The sequence below is a fragment of the Cetorhinus maximus genome, chromosome 3 (genome assembly GCF_964194155.1).
Source record: "Cetorhinus maximus chromosome 3, sCetMax3.hap1.1, whole genome shotgun sequence".
Classification (NCBI taxonomy): domain Eukaryota; kingdom Metazoa; phylum Chordata; class Chondrichthyes; order Lamniformes; family Cetorhinidae; genus Cetorhinus; species Cetorhinus maximus.
The window spans coordinates 155,698,033-155,723,785 of NC_135881.1; positions in this window are offsets into that span (position 1 = coordinate 155,698,033).

The window sequence follows — 25,753 nt, forward strand, 5'->3', positions numbered from 1 at the left end:
GCTAACAGTGCAGTCTTGCAGTGTGGGTTAAGAGAATGCCTGCGTCTGAGCTGAGAGCACAGCATGCAGTCCAGTGGCCGAAGCTGCCGCCAATCGTTTAAGTGGAGTGGGGTTGAGGTGGATGAGATTTCGGACAGGCATTGCACATTGGCCATCTAAGTGATGGCCAGGGCTCTCCAGTGTGTGTGAAGGGGCCTTCAGGCTTAACCAAGGGAGATTCTTAGGTTCTCAGAAAGGTTCTTAGGACACATATGCTAACCTCTCTCTTTGATCCTGCAGGAGGAGAATATCAAGATCATGGAGCTGGTGATTTAGCAGTATGCCTCATGGCTTACAGGGAGTAGGGAAGAAGAAAAGTATGGTGGAGGTGCCTGGGTTGGTAAAGGGAGAAGCATCTTCCTCAAGATGAAGGGGTGGCAGGGCCTGCTGCGCACGTAGCTGAAGATCCACAGAGATCCGTCGCTTATAGGCGCCTCACTAGACTCAGAGTCTATAGATGGCGCCTTCTATTCCTGCAGATGACTGAGAACCAGTATCGCCGAAGACCGCCTATGTCTAGGGAACTGGTCAGTTACATATGCCACCTGCTGCAGGATTTTGTGCCACAGAGACATGGAGGGCATCCACTGCCAGTAGCTGTGAAAGTGACTGTGGCGCTCAATGTTAAGCCAGTGGCTTCTTCCAGGGCTCCACAGGTGACCCTTGTAGGATCTCACAAAGCTCCACGCACAAGTGTATCCAGGAGGTCACGGATGCCATCTGTGCGAAGACACAGAATTTTGCACATTTCGACCGGGATGCAGGAAAACCAGGAAACAAGAGTAGTGGGATTTGCGCAGATCTCTGGTTTTCCACAGGTGCAGGGTGCCATTGACTGCACTCATGGGGCGCTTAGATCTCTGTGGCAATAAGCAGTCAATTACGTCAACTGCAAGGGCTTCCACTCACTGAATGTTCAGTTGGTGTGCAACCACTACAAACACATCCTACAGGTCTGCGCATAATTCCTAGGGAGCGTCCATGACTCCTATGTCCTTAGCAGGTCTCAGATTGCTGATATTTTCCAGGGTACAAAGAGGCTGCAGGGTTGGCTCCTCAGGGATAAGAGCTACCCACAAAGGACATGGCTGATGACACCCTTGCAGCGGCCTCAGACTGCAGCAGAGCAACAGTATAATGAGGCTCAAGCTATGACCTGAACTTTGCTGGAGCAAATGATAGGCACCTTGAAAATGAAGTTCTGGTACCTCAACAGGTCTGGTGGAGCACTGCAATATAGTTGCCAGAGGGTGTCATGCATCACTGTAGTTTGTTGTGTGCTACACAACCTGGCACTGCAACAGGGGAGGACCTTGCTGAGGAGGAGATGGAAGAGCTGCACATCTCCTCCGATGAGGAGGACGTCGAAGGGGATAACAGTGATGAGATCCTCAAAGGTGAGGATGCCAGCGATGAGGCCATCGCACTGGCCAGGTGAGGCAGGCATGCTTGGGAGGCCCTTATAGCCACTAGATTCGTGGGCAATGATGACGAGATATAGTGAGGACAGTCCTGACATCCTTACCTTGCATCTGTGAACATTTGATTCCTGTGTGGCTGATGGTAGCTCACATACCCTCAGTGCTCAGGCTCATGTCATGGAGATGTAGCGGAGTCCCTAATAGGCGCTAGATTCTGGGAAGAAGATGACGACATGCAGTGAGTTGCTCCATAGATCTTCACATTGTCTCCGTGAATGTCTGACTCCTGTCTGTCTGAGGGCAGCTCGCTTGCGCTCTGTGATCAGGGTCATGTCATGGAGATGCAGCAGTGAAACTTTAAATGCACCTGATCCTTTGTCAGCCTTCTGCACCTGTGCTCTTCAGGAGCACAGCGTCACTGGTCACAGATGAAAAGATGGGGGGGCCAGCCCCATGGCAAAGTTGCTGAGAGCACACAGAGAGAATGATGGAACTCTGTGACGCCTGCCCATGACATTCTGGCAGCAATAACAAGCACCGCCGAGGTGTGTCCAGTGACTGTGAATCCAGACCATCACTTTGCTCTGAAGGTTACACACTGCACAGGAAGAGGCCCTGGAGTGAGACACCTGCCTTTATCTTGTGCAGGAACCAAGATTTCACATCTGAGTGACACAACACTGCTCATCATAACAAGGAGCCTTGGGCAAGGAGACATTCTTTGGAGTTTATTTACAATAGTGAACATTATGTACAAGTGATTAACACCTGTGCCCACGCTGTATAACGTCTTCTTAACTTTCCTAACCATGCCACTAGGTCTTGGTGCTCCCCCTACATCCACAGTGAAGATGGAGGCAACTTGCTGACTACTACGCCCTGTCTGCAATGGCCTTGGTGGGTGTCCTCTAGAGAGCTGAGACCTGGAGGGCGCCTCCCTTCTTTGGGTGGCCTGCTGTGGGCAGCTGTATCCTCCTCGGCCTATAGGGCTGGAGCTGCAGAGGTCACAGGAAGTGGGGATTTGGATTGGCCGAACAGTCAGAGAGTCACCTGGGTGGATGGCCCCAGGGTGTCGAGCTGCTGGCCCTCCTCCCTGTGGGTGCCCGATTCCCCTGGCTGACTCCTTGAGGAGAAGGGGAGCCTGGAGTGAGATCGAGCTGCCCTGCACCCGTCTTGCATCAACACTGCTGGAGGCCAACTATGGCATCCGCAATGGAGTGCAGCCCGGGCAGCATGCAGGACCAATGTCCTGGGCCAAAGTCTCCATGGCAGCTGTCATCCTGCCAGTGTTGACCTCAGTGCATCAGCATGTCGGCCCTATCATCTCAGGCTGAAAGCATACGGACTCCTCCATCGTCCCCCGCAATCTGAGGAGTGCAGCGGATATCCCTTCCTGATGTTCCTGTGATTGCCTTTGCAGCTCCACCAACTGATTGAGGACTGAGTTCAGAGGCTCATCATCTGACTTGGACTCAGCAGATTCCTTGCCTCCAGTGGTCCTCTGTGTGCTGGTTTCCGAGGGTGTCCCTGCCTCTGCCGGCTGTGGAATAGATTGTGAGCAATGCTCAGCAGATTGTGATCCCGAGGTTGCTCTACATCTAGCTCCCACTGAGGTGTATGTCGCTGCACTGGTGGAGGGTGTGGGTGAGCGCTGTGACAGGGCTTCAACAGTGCTGCCCTCTGGGTCCTCATCCGAGGTGCTCTTGGTGCTGGGGTCAGGGTCACGGTTGCCTGAGGGTAACGTGTCAGATGTGCCTAGGACAGAAAGTGGAGATTATTAGTATTTGGCAGCCACATTGAACACAGAATAGTGGGCTCAGAGTAGCGTTGAGAAAGGGATGATGTGGTGCAGCAACCTTATGTTGGTGTTCGCCGCCGCATTCACCATCACCGCAGAAACAGTCCACATCTTCTCCGGCCAGCTCCAACGCGCAGCCCTTGAACGGAGTGAAAACCTTGACGTCTGGCACTCCACCCCCAGACTGGAAACTCTCCTGTTGATTGTGCATGATCTTGTCCTGCATAAAGAAAGATGGAGAGAGTGTGAGCAAGGGACATGCCAGGCCAAATGAGAAGGTATGCATGCGAAATGGGTGTGTGTAAGAGAGTGAGTGGTGATGTACCTTGAGCTGGCAGTGAATGAGGTGCCAGTTAATATGTGATAGGCTTGTGAGTGTGTGGGTGACTTGAGATTGGTGAGATGGTTGTCTTACTCTGGCAGCATAGATGAGATAATTCATCCATTTTCTCCACTGGATGGCCTACTTTTTGTGTGCAGCATTGGCACTGACCATCACTGCATCACCTCCCAAGTCAGAGTGGTGAGTTTGATGGGCGTCCTGCAGCCAGAGCGGGGGTAGAGGACTTTGAGGTGGGCCTCGAAGGTGGCCAGAAGGCATCCTAGGGATGCATCACTGAATCGGGGCAGCTGCACTCTTCTTGGTTTTTGGGGCCATGTCTTAGAACCATAGAAAAGTTACAGTGCAGAAAGAGGTCATTCAGCCCGTCATGTCTGCACCGGCCAAAAAGGAGAAAAAAATAAGAGACTAGCCGCTCATTTTAAACCCACTTTCTGGTACCCGGTCCATAGCCTTGCAGGTTACAGCACTTCAGGTGCAGATTCAGGTACCTTTTAAATAAGTTGAGCATTTCAGCCTCAACCACCAATTGAATTCCAGTGAATTCCAGAAGCCCACCACCCTCTGGGTGAAAAGGTTTTTCCTCATGTCCTCGCTAATCCTTTTACCAATCACCTTAAATCTATGTCTCCTGGTAATTGACCCCTCAGTTAGGGGAAACAAGTCTTTCCTGTCTACGCTATCTAAGTCCGTCATAATTTTGTACACCTCATTTATGTCACTCCTTAGCCCCCTCTGTTCTAAGGAAAACAACCCTAGTCTATCCAATCTCTCCTCATAGCAGCAATTTTCAAGCCTTGGCAATATCCTTGTAAATCTCCTCTGTACTCTCTACAGGGCAATTATGTCCTTCCTGTAATGTGGTGGCCAGAACTATACACAAAATTACAGCTGTGGCCTAACCAGGGTTTTATACAGTTCTATCCTTGCATCCCTGCTTTTATATTCAATACGTCGCTCAAAAAGGACCAACTTGTCCACCTGTCCTGCCACCTTCAAGGACTTGTGGATATGCACTCCAAGGTGCACTTCCTCAGCCCCTCTCAATAACTTCCCGTTTATTGAGTGTTCCCCTGCTTTGTTTGCCCTCCCCAAATGCATTACCTCACACTTCTTCGGATTGAATTCCATTTGCCACTTCCCCACCCACTCAACCAAACTATTGATATAATTCTGGATTCGACAGCTATCCTCTTCACTATCAACTACACGGCCAATTTTTGTGTCATCTCCAAATTTCCCAATTATGCCTTCCACACTTAAGTCTAAATCATTAATATATGCAACAAACAGCAAGGGCCCCAACACTGACCTCTGTGGAACACCACTAGAAACCATTTTCCATTCACAAAAACATACATCTAACATTACCCTTTGTTTCCTGTTACTGAGCCAATTTTGGATCCAACCTGCCACTTTTCCCTGTATCCCATGAGATCTCACTTTCCTGACCAATCTGCCATGTGGACCTTGTCAAATGCCTTACTGAAATCCATGTAGACAATATCCACTGCACTACGGTCATCAATCCTTCTTGTTACCTCCTCAAAAAATCTGTATAAATGATTTGGATGTGGGGACCAATTGTAATGTTTTCAAGTTTGCTGATGACATAAAACTAGGTGGGAATGTAACAAAAACAAAAATTGCTGGGAAAACTCAGCAGGTCTGACAGCATCTGTGGAAAGAAAGACAGAGTTAACGTTTTGAGTCCATATGGCTCTTCTTCAGAACGGACTTGAAACGTTAACTCTGTCTTTCTCTCCACGGATGCTGTCAGACCTGCTGAGTTTTTCCAGCAATTTTTGTTTTTGTTTCAGATTTCCAGCATCTGCAGTGTTTTGCTTTTATCTAGGTGGTAATGTAAGTTGTGAAGAAGAAGCAAGGAGGCTTCAAGTGAACTTGGACAAGCTAAATGAATGGACAAGAACATGGCAGATGGAATACAATGTGAATAAGTGTAAAGTTAACTACTTTAGTTAAAAAAAAACCACAGGAAGTCAGAATATTTCTCAAATGGTGAGAGGTTGGAATGTGTTTGTGTCCAAAGGGATCTGGGTATCCTTGTTCATGAGTCACTAAAACTTATAATGCAGGTGCAACAATAAATTAGAAAAGCAAATAGCATGCTGGCTTTCATCGCAAGGAGGTTTGACTACAGAAATAAAGATGTCTTGCTGAAATTGTATACAGCCTTGGTGAGACCGCATATACAGTATTGTGTACAGTTTCAGTCTCCTGATCTGAAGGATATTCTTGCCATAGAGGGAATGCAACGGAGATTCACCAGATTAATCGCTGGGATGTCAAGATTATTTTATGAGGAGAGATTGAGGAAACTGGGCCTGTATTCTCTGAAGTTTCGAAGAATGAGGGGTGATCTAATTGAAACTTACAAAATTCATTCAGGGCATGACAGGGTAGATGTAGATACGATGTTTCCCTGGCTGGTGAATCTAGAACCAGGGGACACAGTCTCAGAATAAGGGGCAGGCCATTTAAGACTGAGATGAGGGATTTCTTCACTAAGGGGTGGTAAATCTTTGGAATTCTCCACCCCAGAGTGTGGGAAAGTGGTGTTGAGATAGATGATCGGCCTGAACTAATTGGAGAGCAGGCTCGAAGGGCTGAATGGCCTACACCTGTTCCTATGTTCTTAACAAACTCTAAGACTAAATCATATGATACATTGCATCATTTCCCCTCTAGTAATGCATACAGAAAACAAAATTGCACATTTATTTTTTCAAATAAATTACTCCCCCTTACAAATAACTATAACTATTTATAATGCATGGAAATATTTATTTACACATTACAGAGTTATGAGCTAAGAAACTCAAAGACTTATAAGTCCCTGAAGCATAATGGTGATTTGCTTATACGTCCCAACATAATAACTGCAATATTAGCTTGAGGTTGTTGAATCTTCTCGCGGTGGTCTGTGGGAGTGTCACACTTGGATTTTGCCTTGGATCTTGTCCTGGATGCAATGGAGTCGCACGGTGGTTGAGGATTTTGTACTTCCCTGATTTGTCCTCTGTTTCATCTCACAGTTGCACAATTGCACCACCTTGTATGACCTCAGCTCCGGACAGATCCTCATCACTTTGGCTGGTTGCAAAATACCTTTCATGGGGTGCTGATATCAAACCTGTTGTCCTATCTTTAAACTTTGTAAATCTTTGTCTGCATTCCAGTTTTTATGTCTTTCTGTTGCAATATGCCTTTAAGAGGTTGCAGCATGACATGATTACAAGGGAAGTGTGTCATGTGATCGAGTCTTGGTTTCACTTTTTACTGTGAGCAGAACACAGAACAACTCCAATGTCTTTAAGCTTTATACCTTTGAATAAATGTTCTCATGTGCCTAGTCTAAATAAATGCACTCACAACACATTTACCAAATCCTTTGAGTGATTGGTGCCTATAGCATTATAACACAACATGGTGTTCAGCAGTGATCAAACAGTGTGGCAGTGAGATTCAGTACAGCTACAACATGGTGAATAGCCTTAGGCCATGTTACATGGCATGAGAAGGCCCTCGACATTTTGGTCAGGCCACTACAAAATAGCAGCATCGGAGAGTGTTGAAACCGCAGTGTGGTGACTGGATAGAAAAGCTTTGAAGACACCATGTAGAGATAGTGCTCAAATGCTCAAACAGATAGATCACTCATGGTGCAATTGCAGTGCATAGTTTGTCAGTTCAGTGAGTAGCACCAGCACAGTCAGGAAAGGTGAGTTACCTGGGAGTGGGCCAGATCGATAGTGAGTGAGAGAGAGTCCAACAAAAAAAACAAGAAAAATAGTCATAAAATTGGGCTAGAGAAGATTGCAATTATAATGGATGCAGCTTCAGAAAAGCACATGAAAGTGGCTACAGCGACACTCATCCCTGCTACTATAAAAGAAGGAAGACCAAAGGGATATTGTCAAAATGTCCACAAAATTCCCTAGTTTGAATTGGGATGCAGCTGACCTACTATCTGAATTCAAAATGTTTAAACAATGTACAGAGCTATGGTTTCTGGATTCAGGCGTGTCTGAACCAGACAAGCAAGCCATAAAAATTCACCTGGCCATAGGGAATTAAGGTCTACACAGACTGAGCACAACAGGATTAACAGAAGACGAGCTAAAGGATCCCCAAAAGATATGGACTACATTGGAAAACCAGTTCAGAATCAGGTTAAACTTCCATATTCATCGTCGTCTGGAGAGCAACTTTTAAAAATGCAAGACAAGATAACCAACACGCACTATAAAAGTGCAGGTACAGATTTCCCAACAAATAAAAAGTTGGGACAATAAATTTGCATCCAGGATTCCGCAGAAGGTCTGTGGCAACCAGCCGAGATGACAAAGGTTTGTTTGGAACCAAGGTTCTATGAAATCATTACATACAAAGGCAGAACAGTGAGACATAACCAAGGACAAATCAGGTCCATTCCAGCTCCTCAACCACCTTACAGTCCTATTGCATCGAGGACTAGATCTCAGATGCAACTAGGAACAACATCCAAGAATGACAATCCCACAGATCACTGTGAGCAATTAAAGAAACCTGCAGACAAGAGACGTAATTTTCCATGCTAGAGTCTAAGTATGCTGGCAGGCGGGAAAGTCGGCGTGATTCCCACTGGGCGGTGGGGTGGGTGCTCATGCTGATCATCTGCTCTTCAGCTCATTATTTATGCAACGAGGAGCTCATCAAATCTCGTGGTGGGATGGGCAGAGATTCGTCTGCTCTGCCACTACCTCATAGGGTCGAAGGTCCAGGCACCATATTTAAACAGTGCCCACACATACATTCAGTCTCTGAAAGACAGGAGTAATGTCATGAAGGATCTCCATAGCACCAAAGAGATGCAAACCATCTGCTCCAAGATTCAGCGACACCTCCCTGGGGAGACTCCTCCAGGCAGAGCAGGTCTGGCGAGAGGTCCTCTATCCCATAGATGGCAGCAGGATGTCCACCAACCCGACTACATTGGCTTGGGAGGAGGTCACCTGAGAGGTCAGAGTCAGATGAGGACTGCCTGCAGTGCAGGAAGAGGATGAATGATCCCATCTGCTCCGCCAGAGTAAGTTAACATTCTCCTCACTCCCAACTCACACTGTCATAAGGTCATCAGGCATTTAAAGGGTTACGTTCCACAGGGATCTTACACACTATCAGCAGAAGGGACATCAGCACTGATTAACTGACAGGCTCATTACCATCACCATCTCATGTAACATCCTGCACAAGTCACAGCTTCAGCCCTTACTGGGGAGCACTCAGCATGCACAGCACACATGCGTACTTCTGATCTTCTCTTTCATTCCTGGTGTTCTGAGTCTGTCCAACTATCTTCATGTAGGACAAGATCTCCCACAACAAGAGGGAGAGATCCCAGGCCAGAGGAGGGATGTAGGCTTCCTCTGCCTCTGCTGCAGGTGTGGGGATGCAACCAGATGTAGCAATAGGCTAAGTAAAATTAAGTACTGAGAGCATAATGGTGGCATGAAGTTCAGTCATTGTATATGCTTCGCACATATGTAAATACATTTTGCTTTTCTGCCTCAAAGTCTCAGGTAGTGAATGGCTCTTCCATGTGATGCAAAGTTCTGCGGTCATCCAAGAGTAACAGATGCCCCCCCCACCCCACTTCCTCAAGTACCTGCCATCATGTTCTTCAGGTCTATGTTGACTCCCTCAATCTCAGATCAGTCAGTTGCCTTTATGTCCACCGAAGCTGCATGAACAAAGCCAGTTCCTATATAAACATGGTGGTTGGACAATGCATATACAAGCCTTGCATCAGAGGATCATATAATGTGGCCTCATGAGCATAGATCTTAGAACATCTTTTATTATCCTGATGCAGCTGCAGTAAAGCCAATGTGCATGTTATAGGAATTTATCACGACTCGCCTTGGAGTCATTCCAACCAAGTGCACTTTTCACTGGCCTCCATGTAAGTACTGTCAGGTTTGAGTTGCCATTTAAGTAAACATCGAGGACAAAATCACTGCCAGCCTGCAGCGTTAACTTGTGACCGCATTTATGTCAAAACATCACTCCCTTGTTAATTCCCATTCTCCACATGCATGATGCAGAACAATGGAAGTAGTTTGCACTTGGTGACTCTTGGAAATGTCTGCTAGATGGCCATGTTATAGGTGTGTGCCTAGTCTTATGATGCTGGCCTATTATATGTGAGGATGCTAGTTTACACCTGAAGGTCTACTTTTTTATTCATTTATGGAATGTGGGCATTGCTGGCTTATTCCCCATCCCTAATTGCCTTTGAGAAGGTGGTGGTGAGCTGCTTTCTTGAACTACTGCAGTCCATGTGGTGCAGGTGCACCTACACTGCTGTTAGGGAGTTCCAGCATTTTGACCCAGTGATAGTGAAAGAACAGCGATACAGTTCCAAGTCAGGATGGTGAGTGGTTTGGAGGGGAACTTCCAGGTGGTGGCACTCCCATGTATCTGCTGCTCTTGTCCTTTTAGATGTTAGCCTTGGTGAGTTTCTTCAGTGCATCTTGTAGATGGTACGCACTGCTGCCACTGGATGGTGTCAAGCTTCTTGAGTGTTATTGGAGCTGCACTCATCCAGGCAAGTGGAGAATATTCCATCACACACCTGACTTGTGCCTTGTAGATGGTGGACAGGCTTTTGGGAGTCAGGAGGTGAATTACTCGCTGCAGGATTCCTAACCTCTGACCTGCTTTTGTAGCCACAGGATTTATATGGCTCATCCAGTTCAGTTTCTGGTCAATGGTAACCCCCAGGATGTTGATAGTGAGGGATTCAGCAATGGTAATGCCATTCAATGTCAAGGGGTGATGGTTTGACTCTCTTTTGTTGGAGATGGTCATTGCCTGGCACTTGCGTGGCACAAATGTTACTTGCCACTTGTCAACCACATAACCAAGGCTGTAATGAGGTGAGAAGCTGAGTGACCCTGGCAGAACCCAAACTGAGCGTCAGTGAGCAGGTTATTGCTAAGCAAGCGCCACATGTTAGCACTGTTGATGACCCTTTCCATCACTTTACTGATGATGGAGAGTAGACTGATGGGTGGTAATTGGCTGGGTTGGATTTGTCCTGTTTTTTGTGTACAGATCATGCCTGGGCAATTTTCCAAATAGCTGGGTAGATGCCAGTGTTGCAACTGTTCTGGAACAGCTTGGCTAGGGGCATGGCAAGTTCTGGAGCACAAATCTTCAGTACTATTGCTGGAATATTGTCAGGGCCCATAGCCTTTGCAGTATTCAGTGCCTAGTGCCTTCAACTGTTTCTTGATATCACGTGGAGTGAATCAAGTTGGCTGAGGACTAGCATCTGTGATGCTGGGGACCTCTGGAGGAGGGCACGATGGATCCTCCACTTGGCACTTCTGGCTGAAGATAGTTGCGAATGCTTCAGCCTTATCTTTTGCACTGATCTGCTGGGCTCCCCCATCACTGAGGATGGGAATATTTGTGGAGCCTTCTCCTCCAGTGAGTTGTTTAATTGTCCACCATCATTCACAACTGGATGTGGCAGGATTGCAGAGCTTCGATCTGATCTGTTGGTTGTGGAATAGCTCTGTCTATCACTTACTGCTATGCTGTTTGGCACACAAGTGGTCCTGTGTTGTAGCCTCACCAGGTTGACATCTCACTTTTAGGTGTGCCTGATGTTGCTCCTGGCATGCCCTCCTGCACTCTTCATTGAATCAAGGTTGATCTAATGGCTTGGTGGTAATGGTAGAATAGGGAATATGCCAGGTCATGAGGTTACAGATTGTGGTTGAGTACAATTCTGCTGCTCTTGATGGCCCACAGCGCCTCATGTGGCCCCAGTCTCAAATTGCTAGATCTGTTGGAAATCTATCCCATTTAACACAGTGATAGTGCCATACAATGGAGGGTATCCTCAATGTAAAGACGGGACTTCGTCTCCATAATGACTGTGCAGTGGTCACTACTACTGATATTGTCATGGGCCGATACATCTGTGGCAGGCAGGTTAGTGAGGATGAGGTCAAGTATGTTTTTCCCTCTTGTTGGTTCCTTCACCTCTGCTGCACAGCCAGTCAAGCAGCTATGTCCTTTAGTACTCAGTCAACCCTCATTCTGTAGTGGTGCTACCAGCCATACTTGGTGGTGGATATTGAAGTCCCCCTCCCAGGGTGCGTTCTGCGCCCTTGCCACCCTCAGTGCTTCCTCCAAGTGGTGTCCAACATGGAGGAGCACTGGTCCATCAGCTGAGGGAGGGCGGTACGTGGTAATCAGCAGGAGGTTCCTTGCCCATGTTTGACCTGATGCCATGAGACTTCATGGGCACCTGATTCAATGTTGAGGACTCCCAGGGCAACTCCCTCCTGACTGTATACCACTGTGCCGCCACCCCTGCTGGGTCTGTCCTGGCGATGGGACAGGACATACGCAGGGATGGTGATGGTAGCATCTGGCACATATAATGTATGATTCCGTGAATGTGACTATGTCAGGCTGTTGCTTGACTAGTCTGTGAGACAGCTCTCCCAATTTTGGCACTAGCCCCCAGTTGCTAGTAAGGAGGATTTTTCTCAGGGCTGGGTTTGCCCTTGTTGCTTATGGTGCCTAGGTCGGTCGGTGCTGGGTGTTCTGTCTGGTTTCATTCCTTATTGATTTTCTAGCAGTTTGATGCAACTGAGTGGCTTGCTAGGACAGTTTAGAGTCAACCACATTGCTGTGGGTCTGGAGTCACATGTAGGCCAGACCAGGTGAGGACAGCAGATTTCCTTCCCGAAAAGACATTAGTGAGCCAGATGGGTTTTTATGACAATCAACAATGGTTTCATGGTCATCATTAATTCCAGATTTTTGCTGAATTCAAATTCCACCATCGGCCGTGTTGGGATTCAAAACCCAGTCCCCAGAGGATTACCCTGAGTCTCTAGATTACTCGTCCAGTGACAATACCGCTACGCCATTGCTTCCCGAGGCTCTGGTTGGTGTGGCTTGATGGAATCCCTGCGTTAGGTCATATAAGGGAAATCAACTTGGATCTCTGAAACGTGACAGTGCCATCAGTGTCTTATCTTAGTCTTCCTCATACCTATCACAATCTGGTAGAATGAAGATGTGGAGGACTGTAATGGGGTGAAAGCGGAGTTCCTGTACATTTCATGAGTGGTCTTTGTATTAACGAATGTATTAAGTTATCCTTAAATGCTGTGTCAAGACTGACTGGGCCATGTCACTCCCAGATGCCAAGTCAATGCTGTACGTGAACTTGGGGAAACTCCCAACGAAGGCAGGGTCATGAGTGCTTGTCAATGATCAGACAATGGTTCTGCTGCAGCACTCTTGTTGCACACAAATGTCACCTGACTCTCAGGCTCACACCCATGATGTAGAGTGACAGATCACAATGTCCTGAAGTGGGATGTCACCCTTGGGGCTTAGTATCAGGATGAGGCCTGAACATTAATCATGCAGGAGAGATGGCATTTGGAGAGATGCCGCTGTCTGGATTTACATCAGTCCTCAGACGGGCAAGTGATAATTTGTATTTGATGATTGTCCTCCTTGAGATGCCTTGCAACGCTCCAGGCATACTGCCACGAGTGCATTAATGTTTGCAGTGGCATTCCTGCCTTGTGAGGGCTGCCATAGCCAGTAAAATATTGGCGGTATGCTTGAAAGGACTGCACCTTGTCTACTTGACTCAGATTGAGCACTGGTGGAGTTCTTATTGCATTACAGAATGGTCACATGTTCCATAGGCTGCTTAGCCTTCCAAAGTTAACGTCATCGTAACGCACGATTGTGACTACTCATTCTGAGATTGATGTCCTTCACTGAGATGTTGAAGATTACAAAGAACGTCTTAATGTCTACCCTGCATTGAAGGGGCAGGTGAAATTCACTCGTATGAGCTAGTATTAACCTTCATTACCCTGGAACCGTGTCGCTATTAAGAGTCTCACGGGCATGTCTGTTGCATCTTGTCCGTGCAATGGCCTCTTCCTGTGAGGCATCATCATCCTTGCCTTGTTTGGTGTCATCCCTTTCCATGTCCTCCTCATCAAGAAGATGTACAGTTCCTCCATCTCTCCATGTGGCAAATCGTCCTCCCTTTGCAGGCTTTGTAGGGCGGAGCAAACCATGATGATGTGTGATACCCTCTGTGGAGAGTACTCGAGAGCGCCACCTCATTGGTCCAGGAAACCAAAACGCATCTTCATGGTCTCCTCAATTAAGGACCATGTTGCAGAATGTGCCGCATTGTACCTTTCCTCTGTGGTCCCTGAATGGGTGTCATTAGCCACATCTTTTGTGGGTACCCTTTATCACCCTAAATGCACTGAGGGTCCTTGAAGATCCCTGGCACCTGTTAGTGACTCAAGATATAAGAGTCATGCGAGCTCCCAGGGTACCTCACACAAACCTGTAAAATCTGCTTTTGGTGATCACAAATCAGCTGCATGTTGAGAGTGGAAGCCTTTTCTATTGATGAATCTTTCTGGCTGCAGCCAGGGAGCTCTTAAGGCCACCTGTGTGCAGTCAATGCATTTGTGGGAAGCCTGCGATTGCTGCGAATCTCACTGCTCCAGCCTGGCTCCATCTATGGAGAACTGGGTGTAATTGTGTGCCTTATTGAAAATGGCATTGGTGACCTTCTCAGTGGAGCCCTGGAACAATCCACTGGCAAAAAAGTTGAGAGTGGTGGTTACCTTCCGCATGACCGGAATTGGATGACCTCCCAGTCCATGCAGAATGAGATCCTCAGGGAGGATCTGGCAGATATGCTCCAACACATCCCTTGACAATCGCAGGCATCTATGGCACTTTGTCTCACTCATAGCGATGTATGATAGGCATCTTCTGCAGGCCATTGGTCACGCCAAACTCCTCCGTGGATGTGGTTTCTCCTCGGCAGCATCAGGGTCTTCCTCGGTCCCCACTGGCTCTGGATCCTCAGGGTGACGCTGTTCTCTGAGCTGTGCTCGACGGCAATGGGTCCTTCTTCTCACTTGCATTAGAGCTGTCAAGAAGGCAGCATAGCCTGCAGACTGCATTCTATGCTCCTCCTTGTATCTGTGGATAAATAGAATGGAGACATGATTACATCCTCCCACAGTCGGCATGACACAAGGCAAGTGTGGAGCCATAGACCTGCCCTGAATTCTGCCATGTCATCCCCAGGCCACTCCTTGTAGCTGAAACACATTCTGAAGGTTCACAGGTGGCTGAGCATCCCCCTGCGACATGTCTCAGCATTTACTACAGGGCTTTGAACAAGCTGAATACAGCCATGTGTTCTCATTCACAGTCAAGCTACTGTCAGCCTGCCATTTTTAGCCTAGACATGAGCCCAATCTCGCTTAAATTTCACAACTACAGGCGTTGTGGCCTGTAAGACAAGACCACTGAAATGATTATGTGGAGCCTTGTCTAGAGCTTGAGCATTGCCCCCTAACTGTTCGCACCCCCTTCCCTCTATGCATGCTGCTCTTACAGACATGTGGACAATCAGACCAAATGTTTCCCCAAGTCTTAATGGATTCTCGCATAAATGTGCTCGATGAGTTAAGGTGCCAAATTGCTTCAATTGGCATTAGACACGTTAGCAGGTCTCAGCTGAGCCATGAGACTCATGTAGGACATGATCTGAAAATTATTAGGGTGCCCCTTCAATTGGCCCAAAATTACAGCTGTTGACTCCTCCCACACAGAAGCCTGCCTGGGCATTTTTTTCATAACTCATTTTTCAACTGTGTCATTCGAGATTCCAAGTCAAGGTAGTAGTGCTGGAGTTTCTGTCTGAGGCCAGCTTCTAGCCTCTCCCCTTACTCTCCAAGTCCCTCCTATCCTCCTCCATCCACACCACATCCAAATTTCCCTTCCTCCATTCACTCTCCTGCCTCCCCCGTAACCCTGGAGCCAATCTTATTACATGTTGATATTCCTGTCCTCCACGCTGAACCCTTTTCTGTTGATGTGCCCATGCCTTCTGCCGACCTGACCCCTCCCCTTCTTGAGGCCACGCACTGTGACATTCAAGAAACAACTCCTCATGACACCTTCCAATACCTGCCCATGACTTACCAGCTCCCACTTTACAGGATGCACATGCCTCCTATGACCGTGACTGTGCCATCTGCTTCCCAATACAGATCGACCAGCTACCAGGAACAACCTCTGCAGCACACTGACCACGCCCTGCACATAATGCTGTGCCTGACTGTAACTGCCCAGGGAAGCCTTCCCCCTCCCAGGACTGGGACCAAGACATGCATGCCATGCACTTTCCTCTAGTATGGCCCACTCAGTCCCAGGACGGCCTTCTGAATGTACCCCCGACAGTGTGGCCTCAGCCCCAGGACTGTCTCACACTACCACCCTCTGTACCTTTGGTAACCCTTCCCACTGCCCCAGTCATGCCTCTGTGTTCCAATCTTCCCCCAGTAATGCCTGTGCTTTCCCCTCTTGCCTCCCACGCTCCACTCACTTCCCCCCAGTCATGCCTGTGCCTTCCCCTCTTGCCCCCCATGCTCCACTCATTCCCCCCCCGTCATGCCTCTGTCTTCCCTCTTGCCTTCCTTGCTCCACTCACTACACCCCCAGTCATGCCTGTCTTCCTTCTCCCTGCTGGTATTGCCTCTCATGTAGCTTCTTAGAAGCACCAAGATCTTGCAACAGCGCTGTGAAAACTACGTGAAAGGAGCATCTACACACCTTAAAGTCGCTAGTGAAGTGAAGGTTGCCAGGTGCACACCACTTATATACAGTCGTGGAGCAGATTGTTCTAATTATCCACTAGTAGGGCATTTAAATTGGAAGGGAGAATGTGATTCCAGCACATTGCATTTTTAACAAGTATTCATGAGATGCAATTATGGTTCCCGACATGGATCAGCAGGAAACTCGACCTTCAATGAAAGTCAGGAGAACAAAATGCCAAACTAATTTCCCTCTGGTGGGAAACTGACTTTTGCCATCGCTCCAAATTTTGTGCCTGCCACGATTCTCGCCACTGGCGGGAGCAGAAAATTCCGCTCAAGGTTACCATTACAAGATCTGGGTGATTACCTCTATGCTTTAGATACTCATAGATTCATCAGTTCTATACATTCATGTAACGTTAACTAAACATGAGCATGTGTTGTAAATAATTATACTTATTTGGAAGGGGGGGAAAATATCTTTAAAAAGGGGGTGTTATTATATGCCTTTAAGGGATAGCAGTACGGCATCACTAGAAGGGATGTGTGTCATGCGATCCAGCCTTGGTTTCACTTTTGCCTGTGAGCAGAACATAAAACAGCTCTGATGTCTTCAAGCTTTCTACCTTTGTATAAATGTTCTCATGTGCCTAGTCTAAATAAATTAACGCAACATGTTTACTCAATCCCTTATTAGCAATTGGTGACTATATCATTATAGCAACATGACATTTCATCCTCCCATTTTTTCAAAAGTTCTTCACTGACTTCTGGAAGGATGGATTGACGGAAACTACATAGATTTGTTTGCACTGGTCTGCAAAACATGAGTTCTACCAGTGATGAAATGATTGAAATGAGAGGTGTCGCCCTAAGGTGTAGCATTGCAATGTGTAGATCTTGTTTGGTCTGTCTCCACTTCAGAATTAAGATTTCACCATACGAATCATTCTTTCAGCCATGCCATTAGTTCTGGGGTAGTGCAGAGAAGTAGTGTGGTAGGAACATAGGACTTCGGAACCGGAGTAGGCCATTCAGCCCTTTGAGCCTGCTTCGCCAATCAATAAGATCATGGCTGATCTGGTTGTGATCTGAACTCCACTTTCCCGTCTGCCCCTCCCTTACCCTTGACTCGCTTGTTTATCAAAAATATGTCTAATACTGCCTTAAATAAATTCAATGGCCCAGCCTCCACTGCTTTCTGGGGAAGAAAATTCCACATATTAACAACCCTTTGAGAGAAAAACAATCTCCTCATCCCCATCTTGAAAGGTAGGCCTCTTACTCTTAAACTGTGTCCCCTAGCTCTCATCTCTCCCACAAGTGGAAACATCCTCCTGGTATCTACCCTATCAAATCTCCTCAGGATCTTATATGTTTCAATAAGATCACTTAACATTCTTCTGAACTCAAATGGGTATAGGCCCAGCATGTTCACATGTTCAAATATGTCACATTACAATGATTCTGGTATGATGACTTGCTTGCCTTTGAAGATGTCTCTCTGTTTACCTCAATAAGCCTGAAACTGTCCCACATGTTCGCAGATATCCTGAATGTAGTCTGGCCATCCTACTACAATAATTTCCCAGAGTTCCTGTAGTGTAGAATCTTTCACTGTCTCCTCCTGTAGTTGCTGACACTTCTCTTGTGCAAAATTCATCAAGTCAACGTGAAGAACATCTTCGAGTTCAAAGCTGATCAGGTTAGCCTGTAAATCTATGAGCACATCTGCAGTCTTCGCCGGATTGGGCAACCTGCTGCGCCTATCAGATGTGAGCATCAAGTTACAAGGTATATACCAAACCTCACAGTCATAGCCCTGTATCTTTACCAGCAGACATTGTAGCCTCAGCAGTGTGCTTGTCAATGGTTTACCACAAATCATCTCTAGTGGCTTGTTTCTACCTCAAATCTCTTGCTGAATAAGTAGGTGTAAAACCGCATTATTCCAAATACCAAGGCTAATGTCTCCCTCTCAATGTTAGAGAAACTGGACTGCGCCACAGATAGGGATTTTGAAGCAAATGTGATTGGTTTACCCTTCTGTAATATGTATACTCCTAAGTCTTTTTGGGATGTGTCCACTTCTACGGTGGTCATTTCTCTGGGTTCATAGAATTGCAGTCATGATGTTTCTGACAATGACACCTTTAGTGTCTCAAACAGAGGTTGGTGGTCTTCATGCCACAGAAAAGGCACCTCCTTTTATCAACAATTTCCGTATAGATGATTTTTGCACAAAACTGGGAATGTAAGGGGACAAAAGGTTGAAGAGACCCAAGCATCATTGAAGATCCTCATCTTGGGTGTTGGCATCACATGGATATTCTCCAGTTTGCTGGATCAGGACGGATACCAACACACAAATAAATCGACTCAGAGAAATTGATTTGTTGCGTGTTGTCAATTTGTAACTGTTAAACACTAGCCCATCTTTGCGTGCTGCTTGCATCACCAGATGTAAATTCTAGTTATGCTCCTGTTTTGTCCTTCCCTTGACAGCTATAATGATCTGCAATGCATGTGGATTCTGGCATTGTACAAGTAATGCAATTAATATGTGCCTGAAAGACATGCGGGCTAACTTAAAGTCCAAAAGGAAATGGCTGGAAGCAATACCATCTGAATGAGATATGAAACATAGTCAGGTCCATGTACTTTTCTGTTAGATGCACTGATCAATATCCACGTTTACATCAAGTTTTGAAAAGAACATTGCTCCTGCAAATTTCGGACTGAGCTCTTCCAAAGTAGGGATTTTATGTGGTAACATTTCGGAGCTTTGTTCAATGTCTCGGATCAAGGCAGACTCATAGTAACCTGTCCTTCTTGATGACACACTTGATTGAGCTGCACCAGTCTGTATCCTCTTGTACATTCAGAATGATTCCATTTTCTCCACTGGATCAATCAATAATATGGCATCCTCTCTCAAGTGTAACTCCCTAAAAACTCCCTAAATTGCATCTCCCTAAAAACTGCCTATTGTGTTGAAATGCTCAGAATATTGTGATGTCAGGTCAGTAACTGAAGTGATGGGTATATCTTTTGGTGTTGATTTGCCTCATGGTATCTGGCTGATTCCATGGATGGTTACCAAATGTGAGATCTCTACATGCTGGTAGACCTGCAATCACTGGGCCTTTTATTTCTACTATGTAGAACATCTGTGACACCCAGGATGACTAGTTGTACTTGCACTCCAGCATGATGAATTCCACACATGGAATTGCTGAGCCATTATATGCTGAAAGTTTCAAAGTAGTAGGTTTCACCATGGCCTTTCACTTCTGTGGATACATTGCTTTCAAAATTCTGAGGCATTATTTTGGCACTTGCCCCTGTGTCTACTTTTTCCAAGAGTGAATATTTACTGACTATCTGAGGACGGATGATCTAAATCGTGGCAAATACCGATGGTGCAACGGCATCTATGTGTTCTGCGATATGGACGGTGTGGAATGTGTGCTCACTATGCCTTGCAGCATCTTGAACATCAATGTTGTCCCTTTTGTCCATCACCTCGTGTATACCTAAGGGGTCTGGTATGGACATTGTTGCTGCTCAAAGGTGTTAACTGTTTGCGGTCTACTCGAGATTTGGCATGATTTCTTGTAACTCCTTCGATCTTTGCTCTTTTGCATTTGCGCTGCCAGTGATCCTTTTTGCCACATATCTTGCAGAAATCACAAAATTATGGACATTTCTTCAATGCATGCAGAAGTCCACACCTTCCACTTGTCTTCCTATGTTTAGTTATTCTAGTCATTGTGTCGACAGTTGGGGTTAGACATAAGACCTTAAGCTTCATCGGCCTGTAATAATCGCCTCATACTTCTGTCCGTCTTTGAGTAACTTATTGATGGTGCAGTTTTTGGGTTTCTCCAGCAGACCTTTTTGAAATGCGTTTATTAGAGCTGATGTAATCACTAATTTGACAATTCTCTCTGCCAGCTCTGCTTCTTAAAAATTGCAGTAGGCAGCTTTTTTTCTGCATTGACTGAATAAAATGATCGATGGATTCCTTAGGCTGTTGACGGTGTGACATAAACTCCAAGTGATGGATGTTGAAATTCAATTTGACTCCGAACTGGTCTCTCAAAGTCATCCAAATCTTTTTGGGATCATTTTGGTCTTCTTTTGTGTGCCCAGGTGTGTTGAGCCTATGTAAAACTTAATTTCCAATGGCTAAAACAATCCTTACGGTCTGTTTGTCTGATTTGGCCAAGCCCGAGTTGACAAACCATAATTCTGTGCATTGTTTAAACAATTTAAACTCAGAGGGTAAATCAGTTGCCTTCCAATTTAAGCTTGGGAATTTTGTTAACATTTTTGCAATATTCCCAACCTTTCTTCTTCTCTGCTGTTTAAATGAATACTCCTGTTCTTTCACTGATCAGAATTCGAATACTGTGAATACTTTAAATACGCTGCAGCGTGTCAGTTGCTTGTAATTCCTCTAGTCACCACAGCACGTTCCACTGCTGCTTCAGCGCTTGGGGTGAGTGATGCTGTTGCTGGTTGTGGGCATCCCTTTGGTAGCAAAAACAGGATGGCAGCTTATCTGAATGGCTATAAATTGAGAGGGGGAAATGTGCAACGAGATCTGGGTGTCCTTGCACATCAGCCGTTGAAGGTAAGCATGCAGGTGCAGCAGATGGTAAAGGCGGCAAATGGTATGTTGGCCTTCATAATGAGAGGATTTGAGTACAGGAGCAGGGATGTCTTGCTGCAATTATACAGGGCCTTGGTGAGACCACAACTGGAATATTGTGTGCAGTTTTGGTCTCCTTATCTGAGGAAGGGTGTTCTTGCTATAGTGGGAGTGCAGCGAAGGTTTACCCGACTGATTCCTGGGATGGCGGGACTGACATATGAGGAGAGATTGAGTCGGTTAGGATTATATTCGCTGGAGTTCAGAAGAATGAGGGGGGATCTCATAAAAACCTATAAAATTCTAACAGGACTAGACAGGGTAGATGCAGGAAGGATGTTCCCGATGGTGGGGGAGTCCAGAACCAGGGGTCACAGTCTGAGGATACAGGATAGACCATTTAGGACTGAGATGAGGAGAAATTTCTTCACCCAGACAGTGGTGAGCCTTTGGAATTCGCTACCACAGAAAGTAGTTGAGGCCAAAACATTGTATATTTTCAAGAAGGAATTAGATATAGCTCTTGGGGTGAAAGGGATCAAAGGATATGGGGAGAAAGTGGAAGCAGGCTATTGAGTTGGATGATCAGCCATGATCATAATGAATGATGGAGCAGGCTCGAAGGGCCGAATGGCCTACTCCTGCTCCTATTTTCTATGTTTCTATGAAGCTCCACCCACGAAGCTAAGTTTCGGTAGGAACACACCACGATGCTCCACAAAAATTAATAATTGTGCTGAAGACTTTTCCAGCTTTCATCAACTCTCAATTTTGCCTGTCATTTTAGCAATATTACGCAGCCTGATTTCCGCAATGACTCTCAGTTCTCCCTTGCCTGTGATCAATCCAGCCCCCGTCCCAGCTACATGCCTTTCCTGAATGATCACTGCCTGGTGCTGAACCTCTCAACATGCTGTCACTGCCTGTTGAACTTACATACTGTGTGCTCCCACTTCCAGTTAGAGACCACACACTTTGCATTGACTCAACAGTTTTAAACTTTGGATTTTTTTCCACTTATTAGCTTCTTCTGTCAGCACTGGCACCACATTGTTTATGGCATACTTCGAAAGTCAGAAATTCTCCACCATTGGCATCATGTTGTGAGATGACATGAAGAAGAAAGAAATCTAAAAGAAATTTGTTTCTCTTCCATATTCTCTTGCTTAAATTCGGTTTTTTAAAAAATTGACAAATGGCTGGACTGATAAAATGGCTGCCGGGGACCACATGATGGTAGTTCTGGAAGTTTCTGAGTGGTTTAAAAATGAACAAAGGCTAACACATCAAACCCCTGGAATGTAACACTCCTTGCATTGTGTAAACATTCTAGCCAAGCTAACACAAAGGACTGTAGATGAGACGTCTGCTCCAGCCAGCTATGGACAAAGACAGAGCTATTTGTGACTCCTCATCTCCAATGTTGTGCTAATGGTTCTACAGTTACCTGCTCAAAACACAATGGGTTTTAACAAGGGCCCTCACTAGCTGAATGGCTAGACCCAAAACCACCCTGTCACATGACCAAGACTTGAACTGTTTGAATTACTTTAATTATACAGCTTTCGGATTCCATCTTACGATAATAAGAACTTGGAGCAGGACGATGCCATTCGGCGCTTCGAGCCTCCTCCATCATTCAATAAGATCATGGCTGATCTGATAGTAACCTCCAATCTGCATCCCACCTGGCCCTGATAACCTATCAGCCCCTTGTTTGCCAAGAATCGACACACCTCTGCCTTAAAAATACTCAAAGACTCTGCTTCCCCTGCCTTTTCAGGAAGAGAGTTCAAAAGGCTCGACCTTCTGAGAGAAAAATTTTGCTTCATTTCCATTTTAAATGAGTGACCCCTTATTTTTAAACAGCCACCCGTAGTTCTAGATTCTCCCACAAGAGGAAACATCCTCTCCACATCCACCCTGTCAAGATTCCTCAGGGTCTTATTTGTTTCAATCAAGTTGCCTCTTACTCTTCTAAACTCCAGTGGATACAAGGCTACAATGTCCAACCTTGCCTCATAAGACAACCCACCCATTCCAAGGTCTGAAGAAGGGTCATACAGACTCGAAATGTTAACTTGTTTTTCTCTCTCTACAGATGCTGAGTTTTTCCAGCATTTTCTGTTTTCATTTCAGGTATTAGTCTGGTAAATTTTCTCTGAAATGCTTCCAACGCATTTACATCCTTCTTTAAATCAGGTGACCAATACTGTACACAGTATTCCAGATGTGGTCTCACGAGTGCTCTGTATAACTGAAGCATAACCTCCCTACTTTTGTATTCAATTCCCCATGCAATAAATGATAACATTCTATGAGCTTTCCTAATTGTACCTAATTGTGCTGTACCTAGCCTTTTGCAATTCATGCACTAAGACACTCAGATCCCTCTGCATCTCAGAGCTCTGCAATCTCTCACCATTTAGATGATATGTTTCTCTTTTATTCTTCCTACCAAAATGGGTAATTTCACATTTTCCCACATTATACTCCATTTGCCAGGTCTTTGTCCACTCATTTAACCTATCTATATCTGTTTGTAGCCTCTTTATGTCCTCTTCACAACTCTTCTACCCATCTTTGTGTCATCAGCAAATTTGGAAATCATCCCTTCATCCAAGTCATCTATATAAATTGTAAACAGTTGAGGTCTCAGCACTGATCCCTGTGGTACACCACTCATTACATCTTGCCAACCTAAAAAAGACCCATTTATGCTTACTCTCTGCTTCCTGTTAGCCAGCCAATCTTCTATCCATGCCAATATGTTACCCCCTTTACCATAAGCTTCTATCTTACGCAATAACCTCTGATGTGGCACTTCATCAAATGCCTTCTGGAAATCTAAGTGCAGTACATCCCCTTTATCCACAGCACATGTTACTTCTTCAAAGAACTCCAATAAGTTGGTTAAACACGATTTCCCTTTCACAAAACCATGTTGACTCAGCCTGGTTACCTTGAGCTTATCCAAGTGACCTGCTATAACTTCTTTTATAATAGTTTTTAACATTTTCCCTATGACAGATATTAAGCTAACTGGCCTGTAGTTTCTGACTTTCTGTCTCCCTCCGCTTTTGAATAGTGGAGTTACATTTGCTATCTTACAATCTAATAGGACCTTCTCTGAATCTAGGGAGCTCTGTAAAATTAAAACCAATGCATCAACTATCTCACTGGTCACTTCTTTTAAGACAGTGGGTTAAAGTCCATCAGGGCACGGGCATTTGTCAACCTGCAGCTCCAACAATTTACTCAGTACCACTTTTCTGGTGATTGTAATTTTCCTGAGTTCCTCCCTCTCTTCCATTTCCTGATTTATAGCTGCTTCTGGGAAGTTACTTATATCCTCTATAGTGAAGACTGCCGCCAAATACCTGTTCAATTCATTTTCCATCTCCTTGTTTTCCATTATCAATTCTCCAGACTATAGGGCCAACGTTCACTTTGTTAAACCATTTAATTTAAAAATATTTATAGAAACTCTAACTGCTTTTATATTTCTGGCTAGCTTTTTCTCGCACTCTAATTTTCCTTCCTTATTAATCTTTTAGTTATCCTTTGCTGTTCCTTATATTCTTTCCAATCTTCTGACCTTCCATCTGTCTTGACAAATTATATGCTATAATTGATACTAACTTTAACCTTTCTAGTTAACCATGGATAGTGTGTCCATCCCTTGGACTTTTTCTTACTCATTGGAACATATCTCTTCTGTGTATTCTGAAATATCCCCTCAAATGTTTGCCACTGCAATCCTATTGACCTATCCCTTAACCTAATTTGCCAATTCATTTTAGCCAGCTTTGCTTTCATGCCCTCATAATTGCCCTTATTTAAATTTAAAAACATACTCTCAGACCCACTCCACTCTCCCTAAAACTGAATGTAAAATTCAATCATACTATGGTTGCTGCTACCTAGGGGTGCCTTCACTATGAAGTCATTAATTGATCCCATCTCGTTGCACAATACCAGGCCTAGTGTAGCCTGCCCTCTGATTGGCTCCAGAACACGCTGTTCTAAGAAACTATCCCAAAAACATTCTATGAATTCCTCACCTAGGCTACCTTTGCCCATCTGGCTTTTCCAGTCTATGTTGTTAAAATCTTCCATAATTATCATCATGGCTTTCTGACAAGCTCCAATTATTTTTTCCATTATGCTCTACCCTACCATATGGTTACTAATAGGGGGCCTGTACACGATCCCCACAAGTGACTTCTTGCCTTTACTATTTCTCATCTCTACCCAAACCATTTCCACACCCTGGTTTACTGAACTTAGATCATCCCTCTCTATTGTGCTAATACCATCATTAACTAACAGAACCACCCCTCCACCTTTTCCTCACTTCCTGTCCTTCCTAAATGTTCTATACCCTCCAATATTCAGATCCAAATCCATGTCCACCTGCAGCCATGTCTCTGCAATGGCTATCAAATTGTACTTATTTATTTCTGTGTGCTCTCAGTTCATCTGTTTTGTTTCAAATGCTTCGTGCATTCAGATACAGAGCCTTTACTTTTATCCTTTTATAACCTCTAGTCTCATCTGTTGATTTACGGTTAGATTTATACTTTCTGTTCCTTCTTGTCATGGTCTGTTTTTTATTTCCCGTAATAATACCTTTCTCTTTTGCTTTGTCTCTGCTCTTTAATTTACCACATCTTCCCAAATTTGATCCCTTGCTCCCATTACTTAGTTTAAAAGCCTCTCTATTTCCCTAGTTATGTGGCTCACAAGAACACTGGTCCCAGCATGGTTCAGGTATAGACTGTCCCAACAGTATAGATCCTT